The sequence below is a fragment of the Pseudophryne corroboree genome, chromosome 4 (assembly GCF_028390025.1).
Source record: "Pseudophryne corroboree isolate aPseCor3 chromosome 4, aPseCor3.hap2, whole genome shotgun sequence".
Lineage (NCBI taxonomy): Eukaryota > Metazoa > Chordata > Amphibia > Anura > Myobatrachidae > Pseudophryne > Pseudophryne corroboree.
In genome coordinates this window covers 729,917,577-729,943,370 of record NC_086447.1, presented here as the reverse complement: position 1 = coordinate 729,943,370, position 25,794 = coordinate 729,917,577, and the positions used below count along the sequence as shown (strand labels likewise).

Genomic DNA, 25,794 nt, shown 5'->3' with positions numbered 1-25,794 from the left:
TTGGAAAAAAACACCCGAATCCAAAACACACCCGAATCCGACAAAAATAATTCGGTGAGGTTTTGCCAAAACGCGTTCGAACCCAAAACACGGCCGCGGAACCGAACCCAAAACCAAAACACAAAACCCGAAAAATTTCAGGCGCTCATCTCTAGTTGGAACACAGTAGATGGAGGTTCGGCCACCTGAGCAGTGGAACAGGAATGGACCAGCACTTATATTCAATATGTTGAGCAGTATTTATTTAAGAGCATGTCACCAAATACAAATTGTTAGATGATTAGTTTTTATACTTTTTCCTGCAGGAGTGATAAAGTATCATATCGGTGTAGGAAGGCCCTTACGACTTCATCATAATATCCACAGCCCTCAGTGGCCTCCAGTGACTCTCCACGCAGTATGGGCACTTGGTGTTATACCCACTCCTGCTTAGGCAAATCATAGAGTTTACAAGTCCTTTCAAAAACTTGTAAATGTCCATCAATGTCCGCATCACTGTTTGCAAATTTGGCAAACTGTATGGGTCCTAGTCCAATCTGGAGATTACCAGTGAGTGGATGAGGGTCTTAGTAGCACCTAGGGTGAGAAATAGTCCGATCCTAAAAATATTTTCTCCGGCTGGGTCCACAGGTTATCCACAGGATAACAATGGGATGTGATGGAGCGACAGCGGATTGGCACCAAGCGATCACAAGTTTTCAGTCCTCCCAGGATGCAATGGGCTCATCCATATACCCCCGCCCACTGGCTTAGGCAAATCAGTTTTTTGTTTGGTGCGGCAGGAAGTCGGACCATGGCCACAGGGCTGCTGTGTTTGGCAGCCCTAAGCTTTCTTATTTTATTTTGATAGTCTTACTACATTGTTTTTTGAGTGATCTTTCCTAACAGCGTTTTACACGCATATTGGAAAGAGTCGCTCCAACAACTCTCGCAACAATGCTTACCCACGGTACAAGTGCTGTCTCGACGGGCGTCTGTGTCGGATATACTAGCAGGTCCAGCAGACGTTACCAGGCTGTGGCCGGAGCACGGGGAGAAGGTAAGGCATCGGTTCCGCTTAGAAGGGGAATACGGACACAGCTGCACTATTTGGGGGGAGTAGCTGGTGCGCCACCACCACGGGTGCTCCAGCGCTAGGCCTTAGGGATCATAAGCACCAGGATTAGTAGGAGGCTGCGATCCTTAGGGTTGATGTCAGCGGTGGGGAGTCAGACGCTCTTCTGGTCACCCCTGTTCATGACCGGTTACCGTGCGTCTCCTGCCATGAACTGATTGCCCCACTTCCGTCTCAGACGCTACCACGAGGGGACTCGGTCGTAGCATAGGCCGCTGCGTCTGTATACACTAAGTTTACTGCTAAGAGATCGGGTCAGAGACGGGTGCATCTGCATACACTGGCGTTCACTGAGCGTCTGTGTCCACTAAAAAGTTACCGGAGCGGCAGTGTACACTAGTAACGTCTGGATCCACTCAGCGTCCGCGAACGTATTGATCGATCCTGGAAGTGGGGTGAGTCTCCCTGTATCCCACTCTACAGAGTAAAGGTTCTACAGCACTAAATTTCTATCTACTTTTGTTAGTATGAATAGTTAACTTTAGTGCCTATTGCATATGAGTCTGTGTACATTACTGTGGTTTTATTCGCTATGCCTCTGAATACGTTAAAGATCTGTATAGAACAGAATTCAGTAATATGTACTCCTACATACTTTGAGATGTGTTTGTAGTTGATAATATGCTCATATGACTAATATATAACATGTGACTCACTGCTAGTGTGATTACTGACTTAATATAAATGATTGTCGGTTGATCTTCTGATCCTCAATGCAGAAGCATGGGTAGGGTCACACATGATATCACTTTAGGAAAAAGTGGTTACAGTCACAAATTGTGTAGTACACTGTGAGAGTGCTGATTATTTATCATGTCTAAGAGTGGCAAAGGTGACAAGGGTACACTTACAGTAACACCAACACTCATATAATGTTGTTTTGCAAAAGCTGTATTATCCTCTTCGATCTGGTACAGGATGGTTTATGTGTAAAATGGTTTGCTGTTTAGCATAATACTTCCCTGATCTACATCAGGTATAGATAGACCCATTGGGGCGATGTTTGCACAGACCTTGTCCAGTTTAGCTGAAAAGTTAATTCTTACACTATTAACCCATGCAGCTCTCTACTTGCGGTAAATCCCCAACAGCTTCTCCAATAAGACAAGCTGATGAACTGAAGGTAAATAAATCATCGATTTCACAGACTACACATGATAATCATCAGACGATGAAAGCTCTGTATACTCTACTTCAGCATACGAAGAACAGGTAAAGGGTATCAGCTAAATGAATAATCTGAATTAATAAGAGCAAAAAAGGCTAGTCTGTCAGTAAAGGCAGCACAGCCTGGGGTAAAAATAAGGCACCTGTGTTTAAACGTCCTAAAGGTCCTCTTCTCAAGGGCAGAATTCAGGAAAAAGGTTTTGGCTTACACCCAATAAAATAGAAACCCGGTAAATGAGATTCCATTATCTATTTCCAGCTGGGGACTGTTTAAAATAAGGAAGTGCCTCCCAAAATAGATATGCATGTCATTGATAGTGCAAAAATCTATATGGTCTCTGCCGTCAAAAGAGGAATGGTTTTCAAAAAAAGACCATATTCTCTTTGTCTGGGGCAGTTATACTTCACCTTGCAATCTACAGCTACACCACACTGGATAGGCCCAATCTCACTAGATCTTGGAAGCTAAGCAGTGTTGGGCCTGGTTAGTTCTTGGAGGGGAGACCACCTTGAAATACCAGGTGCTGTAGGTACATTGGGTGAGGTACTGGAAGACAGGTTTTCAGTGCTTGCAAGTGAGCAAGAATCCCTCTTAGCCCATATGAACACTAATGTTCTAGGGCATCAGCAATAACAATAGCTGTTCGCAGAGCAGTTTGGCTCACATACAGGGAAAGCTGATTCAGAATCTAAGAAGGTTCTGGAAACTTTGCCTTGGCTGGAAGTTTTTGTTGGGGAAGGAGATAACAGTTATTCTGGAGTCAGAAACAGACTCCAAGAAGGTCATGTTTCCTTCCACTTATAACCCCAAACTTAGGGGTCCGGTTTCAGCCTTGTCGGTCATAAAGGAACGTAACAGCCCCAAGAGGGCCAGTTTCCAAACCAGAAGGGGGCCGACTTCTTCAGTTGCACAGATCTGGTAGTAGTCTACAAACTACTCTCTGCTAATGCACAACGACTTTCCTGCCTACGGATCACCTCCTCCCACTCCTACCTCCAAGATTTTTCACGTGCTGCACCACTTCTCTGGAATTTCCTACCTCTCCCGCTCAGACTCTCCACCTCTCTACAAAACTTCAAACGGGCTCTCAAGACCCACTTCTTCACCAAACGTAGCCAAATCTTATCCTAACCCCCTGTTCTACACTCTCCATGTACCCCATCTGTGTCACCCCTGTCTGTCTACCCCTCCCCTTTAGAATGTAAGCTCTCACGAGCATGGGGCCCTCTTCCCTCATGTGCTTATCCTTTCTTACTTTAATATTCTTCAACTGCATCAACTCCAGCAGTCTTCTGCCACCTGATACTTATTCCAGTGTCATCTGCTGATGTAACTATGTTTATTTACCCTGTACTTGTCCTATACTGTCATCAACTGTAAATTGCTGTTTTCCTGTTTGATTATTCATGTACTCTGTAATTGGGCGCTGCGGAACCCTTGTGGCGCCATATAAATAAAGGATAATAATAACAACAGATGCCTGGGTGCAAGAAGCGGTATCTCTAGGTTATGCTTTCCCTTCTAGAAGCATCCTCCTCGAAGGTTTTCTGTTTCAGACAATCTCGGGTAGAGGCGTAGGCGAGGGATTTGCATGAAGCAGTTCAGAAATTGCTATGGTTAGGAATAGTCATTCCGATAACCCATGCACAATGGGGGGGAGGGGGGGGGGGTTACTCCAACCTGGGTCCTTTGCCCCATTCTCAATCTCAAAAAGTCTAAACAGATAAATTTGGGTACCACGGTTCACATGGAGACATGGCACTCCATAGTTGGTGGGGAGCCAGTAGAATACATAGTATTCCTGGATAAGTCAGGAATCGTACCTTCAGGCTCCTATAGCAATGTCCATCAGTGTTATCTCAAGGTTACTTTCCTTCAGCAACTTTTCAGTTTTTTAGGCCTTACCCTTTGTGTTAGCCACAGCCCCAGAGTATTTACCAAAATGATTATGGCAGTTTATCTCCGCTAGCAGGGGATAAGAAAATTGCCATACCTTGACCACATTTTTATCCTGGCACAAATACAGGAAAGGTTTCTGTGCCATCTACAACAATAACTTGTCTGCAGAGTCATGGGTGGTTCATAAATTGGCAAAATCATCTCTGGTTCCGTAACTATGGATGGCTCACGGTGAGGCTGCAGCTGTTACACAGTCGATATCAAGTCACGCAGCAATGCGAATCATGGTGGAGTGGCACAATTCCACTCAAGACCTCTCCAGCATCTATTTCCATCTACAACTGCATCACTGGATATGCCCAATTTCATTTATGTTGGGAGTTAAGCAGTGTTGTGCTTGGTTAAATCTCTGATAAGAGACCACCTGTGAATACCAGGGGGTGTAGGTGGGACAGATGGACAATAACCATCTACAGCCATACCACACTGGTTATGCCCAATCTCACCTGATCTTGCAAGCTAAGCAGTGTGGGGCCTGGTAGGTACTTGGATGGTAGACCACCTGGGAACACCAGGTGCTGTCCATATAACACAAACAAGTATGTGGTACTGGCAGAAAGGGTAAGAAAGTCAGTAGCCTGGGGGCTACAGACATTCCATCTAGGCCAGAGGACACCCCTTTTGGATATCAGGTTGGGAGATCCTGACAACATATGCCAGTCTTCAGGGCTGTGGGGGCCATTGTCTGGAAGATTATGATTCCGGGGATTATGGGCCACAGAAGAAAGTTGCCTGCTAATAAACCTGTTAGCACCTCGGGCCATATACTGGGTCGTGATTCAGGCACAGGACATTCCTAAAGGAAAACCGGTCCAGATCCGTAAGGACAAGGAAATGGCAGTAGTGTACCTCAACCTTCAGAGAGGAACATGCAGCTAAACAGCAAGGAAGGAGATAAGTCACATACTAAAGTGTGCAGAACTCCATCTTCCAGCCTTGTCCACAGTGTTTGTTCCGGGAGTCCTAAACTGAAGAGCAGATTTCTCAGTCGACACGCCATTTAGCCTTGTCCACAGTATTTGTTCCGGGAGTCCTAAACTGAAGAGCAGATTTCTCAGTCGACACGCCATTCACGTAAGCGAATGGGCTTTACACCCTAAAGTCGTTTCAGTGGGGTTGGCCAGAGATAGATCTCATGGAGCCCCATCTGAGCAACAAAGAGCCCATAATCGGGTCAGGAACATAGGATCAGGGAGTGATCTTGTGGACGTCTATTTAATGGGAAATTCATTTCACTTATGTGTTTTCTCAAATCATCCTGCTACCCAGGATACTGAGGAAAATACAACAAGGAGGCCGGGATTCTAATAGCTCCGGCTTGGCCCAGAAGGCGTTGGTACACAGATCCGCAGAAAATGTTGAATGCCATTTCTGTTTCCTCTACACCCAGATCTATTGCAGGGCCCTTGTTATCACAGATATCGGGATAGACTGTCTTGACTGCGTGGCTCTTGAAGTCTATATCCTGAAATCCAGAGGATTCTCACAGATGCTCAGAGCAAGGGAAACTTCCTTGGCTCGTATTAATCACCAAATATAGCAAGCCTAAATTCATTGGTGCAATGGAAGAGGTATGGACCCGAAATCTTTCAGAGTCTCCAGGGTTCTAGCATTCCTTCAGGCAGGAATGGATAAAGGTTTAAGGGTGGCTTCCTTGAGAAGGCAAGTGTCAGCATTCACTGGATGGTTCCAAAAGAAAAATTGCCAAATTGCAGAATGTGCACACTTTTTCCAGGGAATGCTACGCATTCAACCTCCCTTTGTTCCTACTACAGTGCCTGGGGATTTAAGTCTAGTCTGGTGGGGTCTAGATTCCACCTTAATGAAGAAATTGTAGTCCCGATTTTTTTTAAGAATCGGGATTTTCTGCGGGAGATGCGTCGCAGGACGTAGTCCGGCCATTAAGGATCTACGTGGATCATACCAGTGTCATCAGAAAGACAGATTCTCTCTTCATCCTCTACGGATTTCACAAGAGGGGGTGGCCTGCTACTAAACAGACGCTAGCAAGATGGCTTCGAATGACGATTTCAGAAGCATATTCTCAAGCTGATCTCCCTGTTCTGGCTAATGTCTCTGCTCACTTTACAAAGGTAGGTCCTTCATGGGCAGCACAACATGGTGCTTCAGCAGAACAGATATGTAAGGCAGCCACATGGTCTTCCAATAACACATTCAATAGACATTATGCCTTGGATACTTTTGCCTCTCATGATGCTGAATTCGGGAGTAAGGTTCTTCTAACTAATCAGGAGCATCCCACTAAAAATTGCTTTGGGAAATCCCATTGTTATCCTGTGGATAACCTGTGGACCCAGCTGGAGAAATATACGTTATGGTAAGAACTTACCGTTGATAACGGTATTTATCCTATGTCTACAGGTTTCCACAGAGATACCACCCTGACGCACCTGATTTGAGACTCTTTATACTCACTAAACTCTTCCCTCTTGCATGGAAGGGTGTGTATGTGTGTTCTTCTCGCCTGAATAGGGTTCTACATAATGCTCCTGCCTAAATGCTTTGGAATACAACCGATTTGCCTGAGCCAGTGGGTGGGGATATATGGACGAGCCCGTTGCATCCTGGGAGGACTGAAAGCTTGTGATCGTTTGGTGCCAATCCGCTATCGCTCCATCATATCCCATTGTTATCCTGTGGAAACCTGTGGACATAGGAGAAATGCCGTTATCAACGGTAAGTTCTTACCATAACGTATATTTATAGATGAAAATGACAGGACTGCTGCAGATACTGAATGTGTGGTTTGAAGGAGAGGGAGGAGTGAAGGATAACTACAAGACCTCACACTTGGGGGCTAGAGGAGACGGTTGTGCCATCAATAGATAATTAAATTGTGGGAAGTGAAATTTAAGACATCCAGGAAGAGATAGCAGAGAGACAGCTGGAAATACAAGTGATAAAAGAGGGGTAAAGGTCAGGGGAGGAAAGGTAGATTTGCAAGGTCAAAAGAGCTGATGAGCTCACCTAAAAACGACATATAGAGGGAGAAAAGGAGAGATCCAAGAACAGAACCTTGGAGGATACCTTAATAAAAACAAGGGTGGTCCAAAAATGCAAATCCTCAATAAAGCCTGTGATGTATTCCTGCTGTCTCCTCCAGTGGAGCAAATCACTGTCTCGGGAGACCAGCTGTTAGGGGAAGTTGCATCATGAGAGGAGACAGAGAAGGAATGGCCAGAGAGGTAAGAGAACATCCAGGAGAAGGCAGTATCACCTAGACCAGCGGCACCGCTTTTTCAGTAGCGGTGGCACTGGGTACATATTAATATGGTACCAGCCGTCAGCCAATCAGGGCATGCGCGTCGGCTCCTGATTGGATGGTGGTCTGCACAATATTTCAAATGTCCACGCAGCACGCGGCAGGAGACGTCAGCGGCAGCGCCGGTTGGAGCAGGGGACTGAGGCACACCACGCGCTGTGCTAGTGCCGGGCTCTACTCTCCTCATCTCCTCTCCAGATACACATAAGCGAAAGGTAGCTGCCGGGGCAGTACTACTGTATCGGGTAAGTACTACTTGTATCTGGCACTGCGAGGGGGGGCATTATTTGTGTACCTGGCACTGCAGAAGGGGGCATTATTTGTGTATCTGGCACTGCAGGAGGGGGCATTATTTGTGTGTCTGGCACTGCAGGAGGGGGCATTATTTGTGTATTTTGCACTGCAGGGGGGCATTATTTGTGTATCTGGCACTGCAGGAGGGGGCATTTTTTTGTGTATCTGGCACTGCAGGAGGGGGCATTATTTGTGTGTCTGGCACTGCAGGAGGGGACATTATTTGTGTATCTTGCACTGCAGGGGGGGCATTATTTGTGTATCTGGCATTATTTGTGTATTTGGTGTCGAAGTCAAAAATATTACATAGAGAGAACATACAGACTCCACATAGTGATGAGCGGGTTCGGTTCCTCGGAAACCGAACTTCACCCATTTTACACGGGTCCGAGGCATACTCGGAATCTCCCGTATGGCTCGGTTAACCTGAGCGCGCCCGAACGTCATCTTCCCGCTGTCGGATTCTCGCGAGATTCGGATTCTATATAAGCAGCCGCGTGTCGCCGCCATTTTCACTCGTGCATTGGAAATGTTAGGGAGAGGACGTGGCTGGCGTCCTCTCCGTTTATTAATGTTGATGCAAATATTTGTGCTTATTGCTTAATTGTGGGGACTGGGGAGCAGCTGTATTATATAGGAGGAGTACAGTGCAGAGTTTTGCTGATCAGTGACCACCAGTTTTATCCGTTCTCTGTCTGAAAAACGCTCCATATCTGTGCTCAGTGTGCTGCATATATCTGTGCTCACACTGCTTTATTGTGGGGACTGGGGACCAGCAGTATTATATATATAGGAGGAGTACAGTGCACAGTTTTGCTGACCAGCGACCACCAGTATTATACGTTCTCTGCCTGAAAAACGCTCCATATCTGTGCTCAGTGTGCTGCATATATCTGTGCTCACACTGCTTTATTGTGGGGACTGGGGACCAGCAGTATTATATAGGAGGAGTACAGTGCAGAGTTTTGCTGACCAGTGACCACCAGTATTATACGTTGTCTGCCTGAAAAACGCTCCATATCTGTGCTCAGTGTGCTGCATATATCTGTGCTCACACTGCTTTATTGTGGGGACTGGGGACCAGCAGTATTATATAGGAGGAGTACAGTGCAGAGTTTTGCTGACAGTGACCACCAGTATATATAGCAGTACGGTACGGAAGGCCACTACATACCTCTGTGTCGTCAAGTATACTATCCATCTAGATTCTATACCTGTGGTGCATTTTAGTTTTGCAGTTTGCTGACAGTGACCACCAGTATATATAGCAGTACGGTACGGAAGGCCACTACATACCTCTGTGTCGTCAAGTATACTATCCATCTAGATTCTATACCTGTGGTGCATTTTAGTTTTGCAGTTTGCTGACAGTGACCACCAGTATATATAGCAGTACGGTACGGAAGGCCACTGCTCTACCTACCTCTGTGTCATCAAGTATACTATCCATCCATACCTGTGGTGCATTTCAGTTATGCGCAGTATATATAGTAGTAGGCCATTGCTATTGATACTGGCATATAATTCCACACATTAAAAAATGGAGAACAAAAATGTGGAGGTTAAAATAGGGAAAGATCAAGATCCACTTCCACCTCGTGCTGAAGCTGCTGCCACTAGTCATGGCCGAGACGATGAAATGCGATCAACGTTGTCTGCCAAGGCCAATGCCCAATGTCATAGTAGAGAGCATGTAAAATCCAAAAAACAAAAGTTCAGTAAAATGACCCAAAAATCAAAATTGAAAGCGTCTGATGAGAAGCGTAAACTTGCCAATATGCCATTTACGACACGGAGTGGCAAGGAACGGCTGAGGCCCTGGCCTATGTTCATGGCTAGTGGTTCAGATTTACATGAGGATGGAAGCACTCATCCTCTCGCTAGAAAAATGAAAAGACTTAAGCTGGCAAAAGCACAGCAAAGAACTGTGCGTTCTTCTAAATCACAAATCCCCAAGGAGAGTCCAATTGTGTCGGTTGCGATGCCTGACCTTCCCAACACTGGACGGGAAGAGCTTGCACCTTCCACCATTTGCACGCCCCCTGCAAGAGCTGGAAGGAGCACCCGCAGTCCAGTTCCTGATAGTCAAATTGAAGATGTCACTGTTGAAGTACACCAGGATGAGGATATGGGTGTTGCTGGCGCTGGGGAGGAAATTGACAAGGAGGATTCTGATGGTGAGGTGGTTTGTTTAAGTCAGGCACCCGGGGAGACACCTGTTGTCCGTGGGACGAATATGGCCATTGACATGCCTGGTCAAAATACAAAAAAAATCACCTCTTCGGTGTGGAATTATTTCAACACAAATGCGGACAACAGGTGTCAAGCCATGTGTTGCCTTTGTCAAGCTGTAATAAGTAGGGGTAAGGACGTTAACCACCTAGGAACATCCTCCCTTATACGTCACCTGGTCCGCATTCATCAGAAGTCAGTGACAAGTTCAAAAACTTTGGATGACAGCGGAAGCAGTCCATTGACCACTAAATCCCTTCCTCTTGTAACCAAGCCCCTGCAAACCACACCACCAACTCCCTCAGTGTCAATTTCCACCTTACACAGGAAAGCCAATAGTCCTGCAGGCCATGTCACTGGCAAGTCTGACGTGTCCTCTCCTGCCTGGGATTCCTCCGATGCATCCTTGAGTGTAACGCCTACTGCTGCTGGCGCTGCTGTTGTTGCTGCTGGGAGTCGATCGTCATCCCAGAGGGGAAGTCGGAAGACCACTTGTACTACTTCCAGTAAGCAATTGACTCTCCAACAGTCCTTTGCGAGGAAGATGAATTATCACAGCAGTCATCCTGCTGCAAAGCGGATAACTCAGGTCTTGTCAGCCTGGGTGGTGAGAAACGTGGTTTCGGTATCCACCGTTAATTCTGAAGCAACTAGAGACTTGTTTGAGGTACTGTGTCCCCGGTACCAAATACCATCTAGGTTCCATTTCTCTAGGCAGGCGATACCGAAAATGTACATAGACGTCAGAAAAAGAGTCACCAGTGTCCTAAAAAATGCAGTTGTACCCAATGTCTGTGTATGACTGTGACAGCCCACTGGGTAGATGTATTGCCTCCCGCAGCAAGAATAGCAGCGGCGGCACCAGTAGCAGCATCTCGCAAACGCCAACTCGTTCCTAGGCAGGCTACGCTTTGTATCACCGCATTCCATAAGAGGCACACAGCTGACAACCTCTTACGGAAACTGAGGAACATCATCGCAGAATGGCTTACCCCAATTGGACTCTCCTGGGGATTTGTGACATCGGACAATGCCACCAATATTGTGCGTGCATTACATCTGGGCAAATTCCAGCACGTCCCATGTTTTGCACATACATTGAATTTGGTGGTGCAGAATTATTTAAAAACCGACAGGGGCGTGCAAGAGATGCTGTCGGTGGCCCAAAGTATTGCGGGCCACTTTCGGCATTCAGCCACCGCGTGCCGATGACTGGAGCACCAGCAAACAGTCCTGAACCTGCCCTGACATCATCTGAAGCAAGAGGTGGTAACGAGGTGGAATTCAACCCTCTATATGCTTCAGAGGATGGAGGAGCAGCAAAAGGCCATTCAAGCCTATACATCTGCCCACGATATAGGCAAAGGAGGGGGAATGCACCTGACTCAAGTGCAGTGGAGAATGATTTCAACGTTGTGCAAGGTTCTGCAACCCTTTGAACTTGCCACACGTGAAGTCAGTTCAGACACTGCCAGCCTGAGTCAGGTCATTCCCCTCATCAGGCTTTTGCAGAAGAAGCTGGAGACATTGAAGGAGGAGCTAAAACAGAGCGATTCCGCTAGGCATGTGGGACTTGTGGATAAAGCCCTTAATTCGCTTAACCAGGATTCACGGGTGGTCAATCTGTTGAAATCCGAGCACTACATTTTGGCCACCGTACTCGATCCTAGATTTAAAACCTACGTTGGAACTCTCTTTCTGGCAGACACAAGTCTGCAGAAGTTCAAAGACCTGCTGGTGAGAAAATTGTCAAGTCAAGCGGAACGTGACCCGTCAACAGCTCCTACTTCACATTCTCCCGCAACTGGGGGTGCGAGGAAAAGGCTAAGATTTCCGAGCCCACCCGCTGGTGGTGATGCAGGGCAGTCTGGAGCGAGTGCTGACATCTGGTCCGGACTGAAGGACCTGGCAACGATTACTGACATGTCGTCTACTGTCACTGCATATGATTCTGTCACCATTAATAGAATGGTGGAGGATTATATGAGTGACCGCATCCAAGTAGGCACGTCAGACAGTCCGTACGTATACTGGCAGGAAAAAGAGGCAACTTGGAGGCCCTTGCACAAACTGGCTTTATTCTACCTAAGTTGCCCTACCTCCAGTGTGTACTCCTAAAGAGTGTTTAGTGCAGCCGCTCACCTTGTCAGCAATCGGCGTACGAGGTTACTTCCAGAAAATGTGGAGAAGACGATGTTCATCAAAATGAATTATAATCAATTCCTCCGTGGAGACATTCACCAGCAATTGCCTCCAGAAAGTACACAGGGATCTGAGATGGTGGATTCCAGTGGGGACGAATTAATAATCTGTGAGGAGGGGGATGTACACAGTGAAAGGGGTGAGGAATCGGAGGATGATGATGAGGTGGACATCTTTCCTCTGTAGAGCCAGTTTGTGCAAGGAGAGATTGATTGCTTCTTTTTTGGTGGGGGCCCAAACCAACCAGTCATTTCAGTCACAGTCGTGTGGCAGACCCTGTCGCTGAAATGATGGGTTCGTTAAAGTGTACATGTCCTGTTTATACAACATAAGGGTGGGTGGGAGGGCCCAAGGACAATTCCATCTTGCACCTCTTTTTTCTTTCATTTTTCTTTGCATCATGTGCTGTTTGGGGACAATTTTTTTGAAGTGCCATCCTACCTGACACTGCAGTGCCACTCCTAGATGGGCCAGGTGTTTGTGTCGGCCACTTGTGTCACTTAGCTTAGTCACACAGCGACCTTGGTGCGCCTCTTTTTTTCTTTGCATCATGTGCTGTTTGGGGACAATTTTTTGAAGTGCCATCCTGCCTGACACTGCAGTGCCACTCCTAGATGGGCCAGGTGTTTGTGTCGGTCACTTGTGTCACTTAGCTTAGCCATCCAGCGACCTCGGTGCAAATTTTAGGACTAAAAATAATATTGTGAGGTGTGAGGTGTTCAGAATAGACTGAAAATGAGTGTAAATTATGGTTATTGAGGTTAATAATACTATGGGATCAAAATGACCCCCAAATTATATGATTTAAGCTGTTTTTGAGGGGTTTTTGTAAAAAAACACCCGAATCCAAAACAAACCCGAATCCGACAAACAATTTTCAAGGAGGTTTTGCCAAAACGCGTCCGAATCCAAAACACGGCCGCGGAACCGAATCCAAAACCAAAAGTCAAAACCCAAAAAATTTCCGGTGCACATCATTACACAGACATGCCACAAAGATATATTCAACACATATTTCATACAGCACATAAATTGGACATACCAAGCACCAGACATCATAAGGTTTTAAATTATATAATGGAGTAACGTCATGTATGTGTATTATTGGAGCAGAGCAAGATGGACATGTCGTGCTTGGTGTCAAAGCAATCAGATTAATGAGTGTGTTAATTTGGTGCCTGTGGTGTGAATGCCAAATTGTTTTCTCACAAATATTTAAAATGCCCGCTCTAATATATATTGTAAACGCCTGCACATCTTATTACCATGTGCCATGAATGTGCACTATACATAGCAAAACACTGCATCCCATAAGAGAAAACAATACACCCACACATTATCTGAGTTCCAAAGCTCATTGATGTATATATTTGTTATTAAAAGGATATGGATTCAATATATATTACAATGTACTGTATACCTATAATTACATGATTACAACTCACACAGTAAGCAGTTAATACATACAGTTACATACAGTTACAGTTACATGCCAGCATACAATACCATTATCCTTAAGTTATATAAATTTGTCTTTCCATATCACTCTCTCTCTCTGTAAAGTAATGCTGGGACTCCATCTTCCTCTGAGACCAAAACAGGAACTACCCTCCTGCGTGGTCAGCAGTGTGTTATCTAGTTTGGGGGAGGGGACTCTCATTCATGATGAGTCACTAGTTTCTTTGTATGTGCTAATCAGGTTCAGTCTTGAAGACATCCAAAGGGGCTGGCGTGAGCTTCCTGTCCACTGTCCTAATAAGAGTGATTTTTAGCTTTCATACATGTAATCATATCTACTGTATTTGTTGCAATGTCCTATAACTTAATAACAAGTATCAAATTAATCTACACATTAATCTGGTTGCTTTAATAGTAAATATTACAGGTCTATCTGGTTTCGTTCAAATAATACACATACATGACATTACTTCAATATATATAATTTTAAATCATCATGATGTCTGGCGCGTGATATTATTATAATTATGTACTGTATGAGATAAGTGTCGAATCCATCTCTGTGGCATGTCCATGTAAATGCGTGTGTTACCATATAATGCTGTGCTCGCTGCGCGTATTTGCAAGTATAGCGACTTAAATGTTTGTAGTTTGTATGTTCTTTTTATGTAATATTTTTTGACTTCCACAGTCCACCCTTTGGCAGCAAACAATAACTGCCATCAATTATTAACATATGAAAAAAATATTTCATACAACAATCGTTGACCTAGACCCAAGTATGTATGCATTTCGCAAATTAGACACTTGACTATATTTGGTGAAGACAGGGAGGAGGACGAGACATCTATATGCACTCGGCGGTCACGGGACCACTGGTTGGGGGTGGGACAACATTCAACCTATAGAGTATGCTGGGACAGTGGTTTGGCCTATAATGTCTGATTTGCGACAAACATTTCACACATACATGTACCTACGTCTTTGTACACTGAGGTATGGATTCGATTGAGGTTCTGCTGGGTAGATGAAGAAGACACAAACAAATCGTGACAGTGACATATAAAATTTTCATGATCTATATATTCCTATCATTTTCTGAACATTGTTTCCATTTTTGGAACGTATGCTAGGTCTGTTTAATAATTGAACAAGGGTTATAAGTAGTGTCCTTCTAAATAACATAAACCTTCGGGGAGAGCCACTCATAAACCTTTCTTCCACATATATTAATGAGCTCTTTATCTGCAATGTATGAATAGCCATTGTCTGATTTTTCCTGATTACCTCTGAACTCCATAACTACTAGACCTTTGATTTTTCTCTGATTTTAACAAACTGATCGGCTAATCCTGGGATCCTATAAGGAGATCACTCCTTCCTACAGAACCAGTTCCAGTCCCACACTCGACTCCTCATAAAAAAAACCTCGCAAAAATAGAATATCCTGAAAGAAAATGTTTGTCAGCGGGAAAGAGAGAAAAGAGAAATAGAACAAAACAACTCTTGTTCATAACAAATCAATTACAATGACTGGTCTTTCTGCAGTCCTTTAGTACACTCAGGTAGTGTTCAACAGTGCCGCCTCTCAGTCTTCACGGAACAGTCTCTGGTGATACTTTTGCGATCTCTTTGCCTTGCTCTTTGAACACACAGTTCACTTGGAACACACAGTTTACTTTGCTCTCCACCTTGCTCTTTGTACACACAGTTCACTTGGAACACACAGTTCACTTCGAACACACAAACTCGATGAATGTGAGCAATAAACTACTTTGTCACGAGTTCTTTCCGGGTCAGCGACCTTCTTGCAGTGGGACGAGTGGACCCAAGTCTCTCTTCCGGCGACCTTTAGTGCTGTCAACAAAACTTGGTATGGTCCTTCCCACCTGTCTATTAGGCAACCTGAGCGTAAGAACAATCACAGTCTCTTGGTTCATAATCAAGACAGTTAGTATTTGGCATACCAGCAATCAACAGTTTCAAGTTCTTTTGTTAAGTTCTCAAATGCTGGCTCATCTCAATAAGGTACTGTACTGTCACCTCATTGGTGTATTTCTGATCATTGTGCAGATCAATCATGACATGAGGTTGTCTTCCAAAAACAACCAAAAAAACACAAATACCAAAACAAAAACAAATTTCGAAGAGGGTGATTCGTTAAGTGAAGATCTGGGAGTGGTTTCGAAGCTACATAATACTAGTGGCAGTATCTATGATCACAATAGTACAATTTCAAGCTTTGCTCCTACTTCTAGGGGTACCATTATCTACACACAAATTTCTGCGCAATTTACCTTTGCGGTAAACACAGCAGCATCCGTGGCGGCAGGAAATGCCTCTACCCAGTTTGAGAAAACATTAGTGCACACCAATACATAACAATAATTCCTAAAGGGTGTTAACTGTACGAAGTCGATTTGTATTTCCTGAAAAGATCCGTCTGCAGGAGGGATATGGGATGGCTCTGTTGGTATTGCTTTACCAATATTCTTCTTCAAGCAAGTAAGACAGGTCATTGCTCTCTTACCTGCATGAGAATAGAATCCTGGCGCACACCAGTAGGCTCTCATCAGCCTGCACCTACCCTCTTTGCCTAGATGAGTCAGACCGTGTGCCACCTCAGCTAGACTTGGAAGGTATGCTCTGGGGGCTACTGGCTTACCGTGTCCACCTGCCCACAGTCCTGAGGACTCCTGACCATACCCCTTTGTCCTCCAGACTGCCTTTTCCTGTAGGGAACACAATTTTTTTTGGATCTTAATCTAACTATCGTGTGTTTGCAGTGTAGAGTACCATGAGCATAACTCAAAAAAAAATATATATCTCTAAAGGAGAGAAAGAAGAAGAAAATGAAAAAGAAAATGTCAGGTTTGCCATTCACCAACAGGCATATCAGTGTCTATACAAAATTTCCCTTCACCAGTATTCCCATTCTCCACCCTTTGTGCATGACAAGGCACACTGCAGTAATACTGGTGTCATCGTGCTGTTGAGATATACTGGGTTTGGGCAGAACTCTGAAGGACCTAGGCATGTGGAGTTTGAACTGTACTTGGGTCCATGTATTGTACCACCCTGTGTGAATGCAAAAGATGAAGAGGAAACTGTAGAGAAACAGAACAGAGGTTGGTGACAGATGAGTTTGTAGAGGGGAAGAAGATTTTAGAAAAATTTTACAACTGGATTGGGCACTACGGGGAAGTGATTCTCTACTTGGTCTATACCCCTAAAAAAAATCTGTGTGTCTTATCTCTACTGGGACTATCCCAGCCATCAATCCAGTGTCCTGTCCATCCTAAGTTCATAGGGAACCCGGTATCTGTGAGATAATTTCCTCTACCTGTGATGGACATGCATTTAGAACAGTAGAATGCGACATTAGTCTTCAAGTTTTGTCAAAGGGTAATGTTGCATTTATTTTGTTCTTCCCATTAGCCGAATCTGTGTTTTCTATATGGCTTATGATTTCTTACTATATGTCCCTTGGTCCCGTCTATGTGTTTAATAATGTGGCTTGTGTTTTCTGTCTAGGGGATCTATATTGACTATGTGTCCTACTACTCCTACAATCTCTGGCAAAATGCCCTTCCTTCCTACAAGTGTAACATATTATTGACCATTAGGGATCTGGGGTTTGGACTGTTTGTGCCAGTATACTTACCGTCCTCAACCTCTCCACCTGTTGTTCTCTGCGCCTAGCACTATTCTTGTTATGTTCAATAGCACACAATCTAAGATTAGCTACTGTGACCCCTTTCCAATTTTGCAAGGAAGTCTGCACCCTGACACTCAATGCCTTATTGAGCCCGTCCATTTGCACAGAGACAGCCACCTCCCATTTGCCGAATTAGTGTTTACCAGTGGTCTTATCCAGATGGAGAGTTTTCTATTACTTGTCTCTGTCCGCTTTCCTACTGGCAAATACTAATGTGCGGACAGATTTTTCTCCATTTCTGACGTTACTTTCTTTATTTTTTTTATTTTTTATATATGTACACGAATCATACCATACTTACCTGTTCCACTGGTCTCAGCCACTTCCCCCACAGGCTACTGCTCTTCTTTTACCGGTTGTATACTCCTCTGGGTGCATGAGAAATTGCTGAAAACGATCAGGTCACCTTCTCCTCCTAAATAAAACTTCAACATTCATTAGTACATATATAGGTTACAATCATATTTTTCATATTTGTATTATTTTCTATAGTTTGTATGCTGGCCGTAACTGCTTCCACATCTACATATGGCGGTATACTTGCATTCTCTTTTTTTTTTCCTACTTATTTATTGTTGCTACAAGTTCAAACAGTTCTTATATTTCCATTCTTGTCTTATATGACTTTGGTTAGACATACCACCTGCAATACCTTAGGATCAAACTCACCAACCCCTCTTGCTGCCACAGGTTTAAACACTTTGTATGTCTGACCCTTTGTTTTCGGGATTTTATCAGACATATTCTTATCCTTAAGTTCTGCAATACCTCTGGTTCAAAGCTGCTCACCTTAGGGAATGGTACCCTATCTTTGTCAGTCATACGTTCCCATTCATACAAAAAGTCTTCAGCGTGTGGACCATATTTCCCACACATAATACTTTTTCCTTTAAACTTCGCTGACCCCCTGGGCCACGGCTCTTCAACCTGAACCCTGCTTAAACGTCCCTTACTTGAGCAACTGGCTCCCATAATTGTGGGTCTTTTCCCACAAACACCAAAATACTCAATATAAGGTGACGGTGAAAGTTCTCCGAGCGCTCTTCACTTGCTCACGCCCACGTTGGCCAGTACTACGATACACTGTTGATAGCGAAGGCAATGTACCCAACTTAGGGCTCCTATCAGACCTTACAAAACCGTAATTTATTTCGGTGGAAGTTCTGTTTGGAATATTTTCCTGAGAGAGGCAGCGAAAAATTCCTTTTCGGTATCTTTCAACTGGAGTTGTTTGTAGGGTGAAAAACAGAGAAATTAGATAACTATCCTTCACCCTTTCCAGTGAAGCCCACCAGGGAGATTTCCAGACATTGTCAAAGAAAAACCCCTTTTGTCGATGCAATCACGTCTGCGTATGCTCTCCCACAGCGCATAGGACACAATGGTATCACGTTGTGCTGTGCAGAACACACGGACATGCGATGCAATAGCACAGCCTATAGATACTAGTTATCTATGTGCCCTACGATTGCTGTAGACCACCTAGCCTAGATCACTCCAGACCACTTCAGCACTTAGTTGTATGGGATCACTAAGACCACTTCAGACCACATCAGTTCTAATCACGCAAGGTAGCGAACCCTACGCCGCCGGGCCTCTACTAACCCGGTGTTACCACTTCAGACCACTTCAGACCGCTTCAGTTTCTGGGTTCAGTTCCACTCTGTCCGCTTTCACTCACACAAATACACTTTGGTTTTGTTTTTTTCTGTACAGAAAATTTCAATTCATTCAGATAGGCAGCTTTTCCCCAGAGGCAATACAGTTTTTAAACTAAATTTAGAGTAACCTGCTTTTGAAATCTGATAGTTATGTGCTATTGTATTAAATGTCTACTATCCCACCTTTGAACTAAACAACACTATTGTGTAATTTGTACTTAGTGCCCAACTCTTACGCACTTTGCGTACACACGCGACCGTGCGTGTCTCTTACGCTGCGTGCGCAGTCCTTTACTTTGTCCGAGACACTTGTACAAAACCCTGTGTCCGCAATAAAACAAATCCCACAACTTCTATAAATGTGAGCAATACTAACTATAATCGCTCACTTAACACAACACACAGTTTTTTCTGTATTAACCTTTATCAACCAGGCCAGACTGCGTTTGTGCTTTACACTTACTTCCTTAAACATTTATTTTAGTTTTAACTATATAGCAACAAATGTATCCGGTTTCACACAGATCTAAATGAATCTAGCAATAATCAATAATTTAAATGATACGATTCAGATTGGATAGCTATCTTGCAGAACATACACTGATATAAATATACACATAATTATAATAATATTATATATATATATATATATATATATATATATACATACCACTTGACTCTCATAGAACCCCCACACAGTACACACATACTGAATGAATGCATTTCCTTGAAAGTCTCTAATTTGCATATCAACAGAGGTTCATATGCCTGTTCAAGAGGGTAGTGGGACAGGTTAATTAACATTTCAATGGCTATCTTAAACTAGCAAGCAGATTTAACTAAATCCTGGAGGGAAAAAAAGAAAAAAAAACTTTGTTTATATCTGTGTGTAATTCTTACATCAAGTATTCATCTCACTATTAACTCTCACTAGGCCCAATTGAAACTATTTGTAATTGACTATGGCATGGGTTAAATAAATGCATTGGTAACTCATAAATGGTGTTTGATGTGACCAAGGAAAGCTGATTGTTCTGAGCAGAATGAAAATCAGCTATTTAGAAAATGACCTTCCTAAGATGGCCACAGCTCCTCCCCCTTCCACATCCATGAGGATTACACAAAATGGTGGACAGGCCATGTGGTTAGTCCAAACTGGAGGACAGCCCATGCGGCTTCATTTGTCACAAAGAAATCACACACCATACAAGCACCAGAAGTTATTTTAGGCCTGAGTTAAAAAAAACTATATCAAGGCTATGCAGCAACTTTTAAACCTACTTATCAGATAAACAATCCAATCTGAATCAAACACAATATGACTTATTTGAACCTTGTTTTGCAACAATAAAAATACATTTTAGCATCTTAAATATTATGAGAAACGCATTGTCCCTTGAAATTTCATATCATTGGCTTTACTGATAACACAACAATACATTAATGTGGATGTTATTTTCATCAGCTTCGCGATGCGTCCATCGGAGCCGGTCAATTACAGCCGCGTTTGTAATGTACAGTGCATCATTAAGACCCTGATATCCCATAAGAGCCATCATCTGTGAATGCCAAATATTTAAAATGCCCACTCTAATATATATATTGTAAATGCCTGCACATCTTATTACCATATGCCATGAATGTGCACTATACATAGCAAAACACTGCATCCCATAAAAGAAAACAATACACCCACACATTATCTGAGTTCCAAAGCTCATTGATGTATATATTTGTTATTAAAAGGATATGGATTCAATATATATTACAATGTACTGTATACCTATAATTACATGATTACAACTCAAACAGTAAGCAGTTAATACATACAGTTACATACAGTTACAGTTACATGCCAGCATACAATACCATTATCCTTGAGTTATATAAATTCGTCTTTCCATATCACTCTCTCTCTCTCTCTGTAAAGTAATGCTGGGACTCCATCTTCCTCTGAGACCAAAACAGGAACTACCCTTCTGTGTGGTCAGCAGTGTGTTATCTAGTTTGGGGGAGGGGACTCTCTCTCATTCATGATGAGTCACTAGTTTCTTTGTATGTGCTAATCAGGTTCAGCCTTGAAGACATCCAAAGGGGCTGGCCTGAGCTTCCTGTCCACTGCCCAAATAAGAGTGATTTTTAGCTTTCATACATGTAATCATAACTATTTGTTGCAATGTCCTATAACTTAATAACAAGTATCAAATTAATCTACACATTAATCTTGTTGCTTTAATAGTAAATATGACAGGTCTATCTGGTTTCGTTCAAATAATACACATACATGACATTACTTCAATATATATAATTTTAAATCATCATGATGTCTGGCGCTTGATATTATTATAATTATGTACTGTATGAGATAAGTGTCGAATCCATCTCTGTGGCATGTCCGTGTAAATGCGTGTGTTACCATATATTGCTGTGCTCGCTGCGCGTATTTGCAAGTATAGCGACTTAGATGTGTGTAGTTTGTATGTTCTTTTTATGTAATATTTTTGACTTTGACAGTGGTTAGATTGTAGCACATTGCCATGAGTAGATATAATTGAATGTATGAAGATAAAGCCACAATTCTGAAGAGAACAATGGACATTCCATTTAAAGCATGTGGACAGGAAACTCAGGCCAGTCCTTTTGATGTCTTCAAGGCTTGCATATGAACTGACCAATGACTCATCATGAATGATAAAGTTCCCTCCCCTAGACTAATAACAAGAGACCTGTGCACGTCCCCCAACTGTCAGTGTATTGCTGAACACACACACACACATGGCACTGTTTTGTCCCAGATGCTGAACGAGATGGGTTTCTGCCGATACTCTGCTGTGAGCATTGAGGGGGAGCGTAGTGAGCATTTGAGCAAAATATGGTAATTGTATTGCTGGCCATGTCTGTATTTGAATTAGTTTGTAATAACTGCTTACTGTGTACATTGTAACCATGTAACTATATATATATATTGTACATTGTGATATATTGAATACATATCCTTTTAATAACAAATATATACATCAATGAGCTTTGGAACTCAGATAATGTGTGTGTGTATTGGTTTCTCTAATGGGATGTAGTGTTTTGCGATGTATAGCGCACATTCATAGCACATGGTAATAAGATGCGCAGGCGTCCACAATATATATTAGGGCTGGCATTTTAAATATTTGTTAGAAAATAATTTGACTTGCACAGATAGGGGCGCGTCCGCGATATCACGTTCTTAATAATGCACTGTACAGGCGCCGCTGTGGTCGACCAGCTAACGATGGACGCATCGTGATGCTGCCGAATCACATTCGTGTGGTTTGTTGTGTTATCGGTAAGCCGCTGATATGAAATTCAAGGGACAGTGTGTTTCTCACAATATTTAAAATGCTGCAGCGTATGTTTATTGTTACAAAACAAAGTTCAAATAAGTCATATTGTGTTTGATTCAGATTGGATTGTTTATCTGTTAAGTAAATTTAAAGTACATTTAAGAGTTGCTGCATAGCCATAATATAGCTGTGTTAGCATGCTGAGAAAATTTGTATACTTTTTAAACTCAGGCCTAAAGTAACTTTTGGTGCCTGTATAGAGTGTGATTTCTTTGTGACAAAGGAGCCGCATGGTCTGTCCTCCATTTTGGCCTAGCCACATGGCCTTTCCACCATCTTGTGCAAGCCTCATGGATGTGAAAGGGGGAGGAGCAGTGGCCATTTTAGGATGGCCACTTTCTAAATAGCTGGCTTTCAGTCTGGTTAGAACAATCAGTTTCCTTTGTCACAAAGTTTCCACATATCTACAAATCCAGCACCATTTATAAGTTACCAATTAATTTATTTAACCCATGCCATAGTCAATTACATATAGTTTCAATTGGACCTAGTGAGAGTAAATGGTGAGATAAGTGAATGCTTTTTTTTTTTTTTGTCTGTGTGTAATTACCTTACATCAAGTGGGGGGTTGCACACAGATAGAAAAAGGAAAGAGAAGTTTTTTTTTTTTTCTTCCAAGACTTGTGGAGTCTGTTTACTAGGGTAGGATAGCCATTGAAATGCTAATTAACTTGTGTAACTACTTTTTTTAGTGCAAGGCAACTATTTTTGATATGCAAATTAGAGGCAGTGAAGGGGTGAGGTGTATCATAGGAGTGCAGTAAAAGGTATATATATATTATATTATTATAATTATGTGTATATTTATATCAGTGTATGTTCTGCAAGATAGCTATCCAATCTGAATCATATCATTTAAATTATAGATTATTGCAGTCATTATAGATATGTGTGAAATTGGATTCATTTGTTTGCGATATAGAATATATTAGAAATAGTGTATTAAGGGTGTAATCGTAAAACACAAAACGCAGTTCCGGCCTGGTCACTTAGGTTTATACGGAAAAATTGTGTGTTGTGCTTGTGAGCGATAGTAGCTTTTATTGCTCACATTTATAGAGACTGTGTGGTTTGTTGAGTTGCGGACGCACGTTTGTACACGTGGTACGGACAAAGTACAGGAGCTTGCACGTGGCGCAGGGTTGCACACGTGTCGTAAAGGCACGCACGGTCGCGTGGTTACGCAAGGTTGCGTAGGATTGCGGGCGCAAGGTATAAATCACACGATAGTGGTTCAATTAAAGGCGGTATAGTATACATTTAATACAATAGCACATAACTGTCTGATTTCAAAAGCAGATAAGTATAAGACTTTGTTTAAACGGTACTGCCTCTGGGTTAAAACCATCAATCGAAGGGAGTGATATTTTCTGTACAGAAAAGAATATACACTGTGTAATTGAGTGAGTGAAAGTAGGAGTGAACGGTTGTCGAACCCCGGAATTCGGGATCCCGTAGGTGACACTAAGTAAGCGGAGGCTTGGTGGCGTGAGGCGGCTGACTTACGTTAATACATAGAGAAATACGCAAATCGTGAGGAGATTTGCAGAGGAACATGATAGATTATTGACTTGGTGGATTGAGGCACCTACTGTGTGAAAACGTGCGAGTAAAAGGTTTTGTGTTAAGCTCCGGCTGAGAAGCGCAGCCTGTGTATTTGACTCCAGTGGTCGTAGGGCGGATAGGTAACAAGTACCTATACGCTGTGCGATTGGACCGCACGTATGTACATGCAATTCGTGGCGCAACGTGATACTGTTTTTGCGAGCTTTTGCACAAACCGTGGTATCATTAGCGCCGTGTAGAGCATACGCAAGCGTGATTTGTGTATAGCAAAAAGGGAAGTTTTCGCTGGTCTCTCTCTCTGGAAAACCTTCAACTGTAGATATTCACTCGAAAAGGTAATTTATTCCTAAAACTTCCAGCGAGTAGAAGCCAGGTAGGGTCCTCACTGGGTACGCGGTGGTCACTATTGGAGTGAGTCGTGGTACGTCAGCGGAGAAGGAGCGAGCGAAAGCGCTAGGTGTCTTTCACCGTCTATTCGTGTTGTGCACTGGGGATTGCGTTAGCAAGCAAAAAGTCTGCGATGGGATCCAATTGCACAAGCAGTGGACGTTTGATAGCCAGGGTTCAGGCTGGAGAGCCGCGGCGCAGGGGGTCAGCGAGGTTTATAATGTGTGGGAAATATGGTCCACACGCGGAGGCTTATTGTAATGAATGGGTACATATGACTGCTGATGATAGGGCATCATTCCCTGGGGTTGGTGAGTTTGATCCTGAGGTATTACAGGTGGTATGTCTAACCAAAGTCATATAAGACAAAAACGGAAATATAAGAACTGTTTGAAATTGTAGCAACAGTAAACAAGTAGGAAGAAAAAGAGAAAGCAAGTACACCACCATATGTAGATGTGGAAGCAGTTACGGCCAGCATACAAACTATAGCAAATAATAAAAATATGAATGTAACCTATATATGTACTAATGAATGTCAAAGTTTTATCTATAAGGAGAAGGCGACCTGACTGGTTTCAGCAATTTCTCATGCACTCAGAGGAGTATCCAACCGGTAAAAGAAGATCAGTAGCCTGGGGGGGAAGTGGCTGAGACCAGTGGAACTGGTAAGTATGGTATCATTCGTGTACATATATAGTAATACCCAAAAATAAAATAAAAATCAAGAAAGTAACGTCAGAAATGGAGAAAAACCTGTCCGCACATTAGTATTTGCCAGTAGGAAAGCGGACAGAGACAGGGTAACCCCCGGGTATTACCATATAAGAAGTATTCATTCCTAGTAATGCCCCTAGTAAAGATGAGCTCGGAAATGTTTAAGGGACCATGTACAGACCCTTAATACGGGATGAGAAGGATTGAATTAATACTTCGCATGACCTAAAAGCTTGTTAATTTTTTTTGTCTTTTGCAGTAATAGAAAATTCTCCGTCTGGATAAGATCACTGGTAAACACTAATTCTGCAAATGGGAGGAACGAAAGAAGTACAACATTACCCTTTGACAAAAACCTGCTGAAGTTACGATTGAGCCCCTACGATGCTAAACCCTTTCCTTTCCTTCTTTTTCCTAACAGAAATGGTCCCTGTAACAGAAATTTTGTTAAATGTGAAATACATATATTGTACTCCCGCTCAGGAAGTACAAGGTATGTTAGATATCCTCAAAGACTAATGTTGCATTACACTGTTCTAGATTCATGTCCATCACAGGTAAAGGAAATTATATCACAAATACCGGGTTCCCTTTGGACCAAAGATGGACAGGACTCTGGATTGATGGCAAATGTAGCCCCAGTAGTAGTACAAAT

The 25,794-nt window shown here is 43.1% G+C and overlaps 2 pseudogenes; both read left to right on the top strand.

Annotated features, from left to right (window-relative positions):
* Positions 1 to 2,695: 2,695 nt before the first annotated feature.
* LOC134911932 (5S ribosomal RNA) lies at positions 2,696 to 2,814 on the top strand (annotated as a pseudogene).
* Positions 2,815 to 4,649: 1,835 nt separating this feature from the next.
* LOC134913829 (5S ribosomal RNA) lies at positions 4,650 to 4,768 on the top strand (annotated as a pseudogene).
* Positions 4,769 to 25,794: the final 21,026 nt, after the last annotated feature.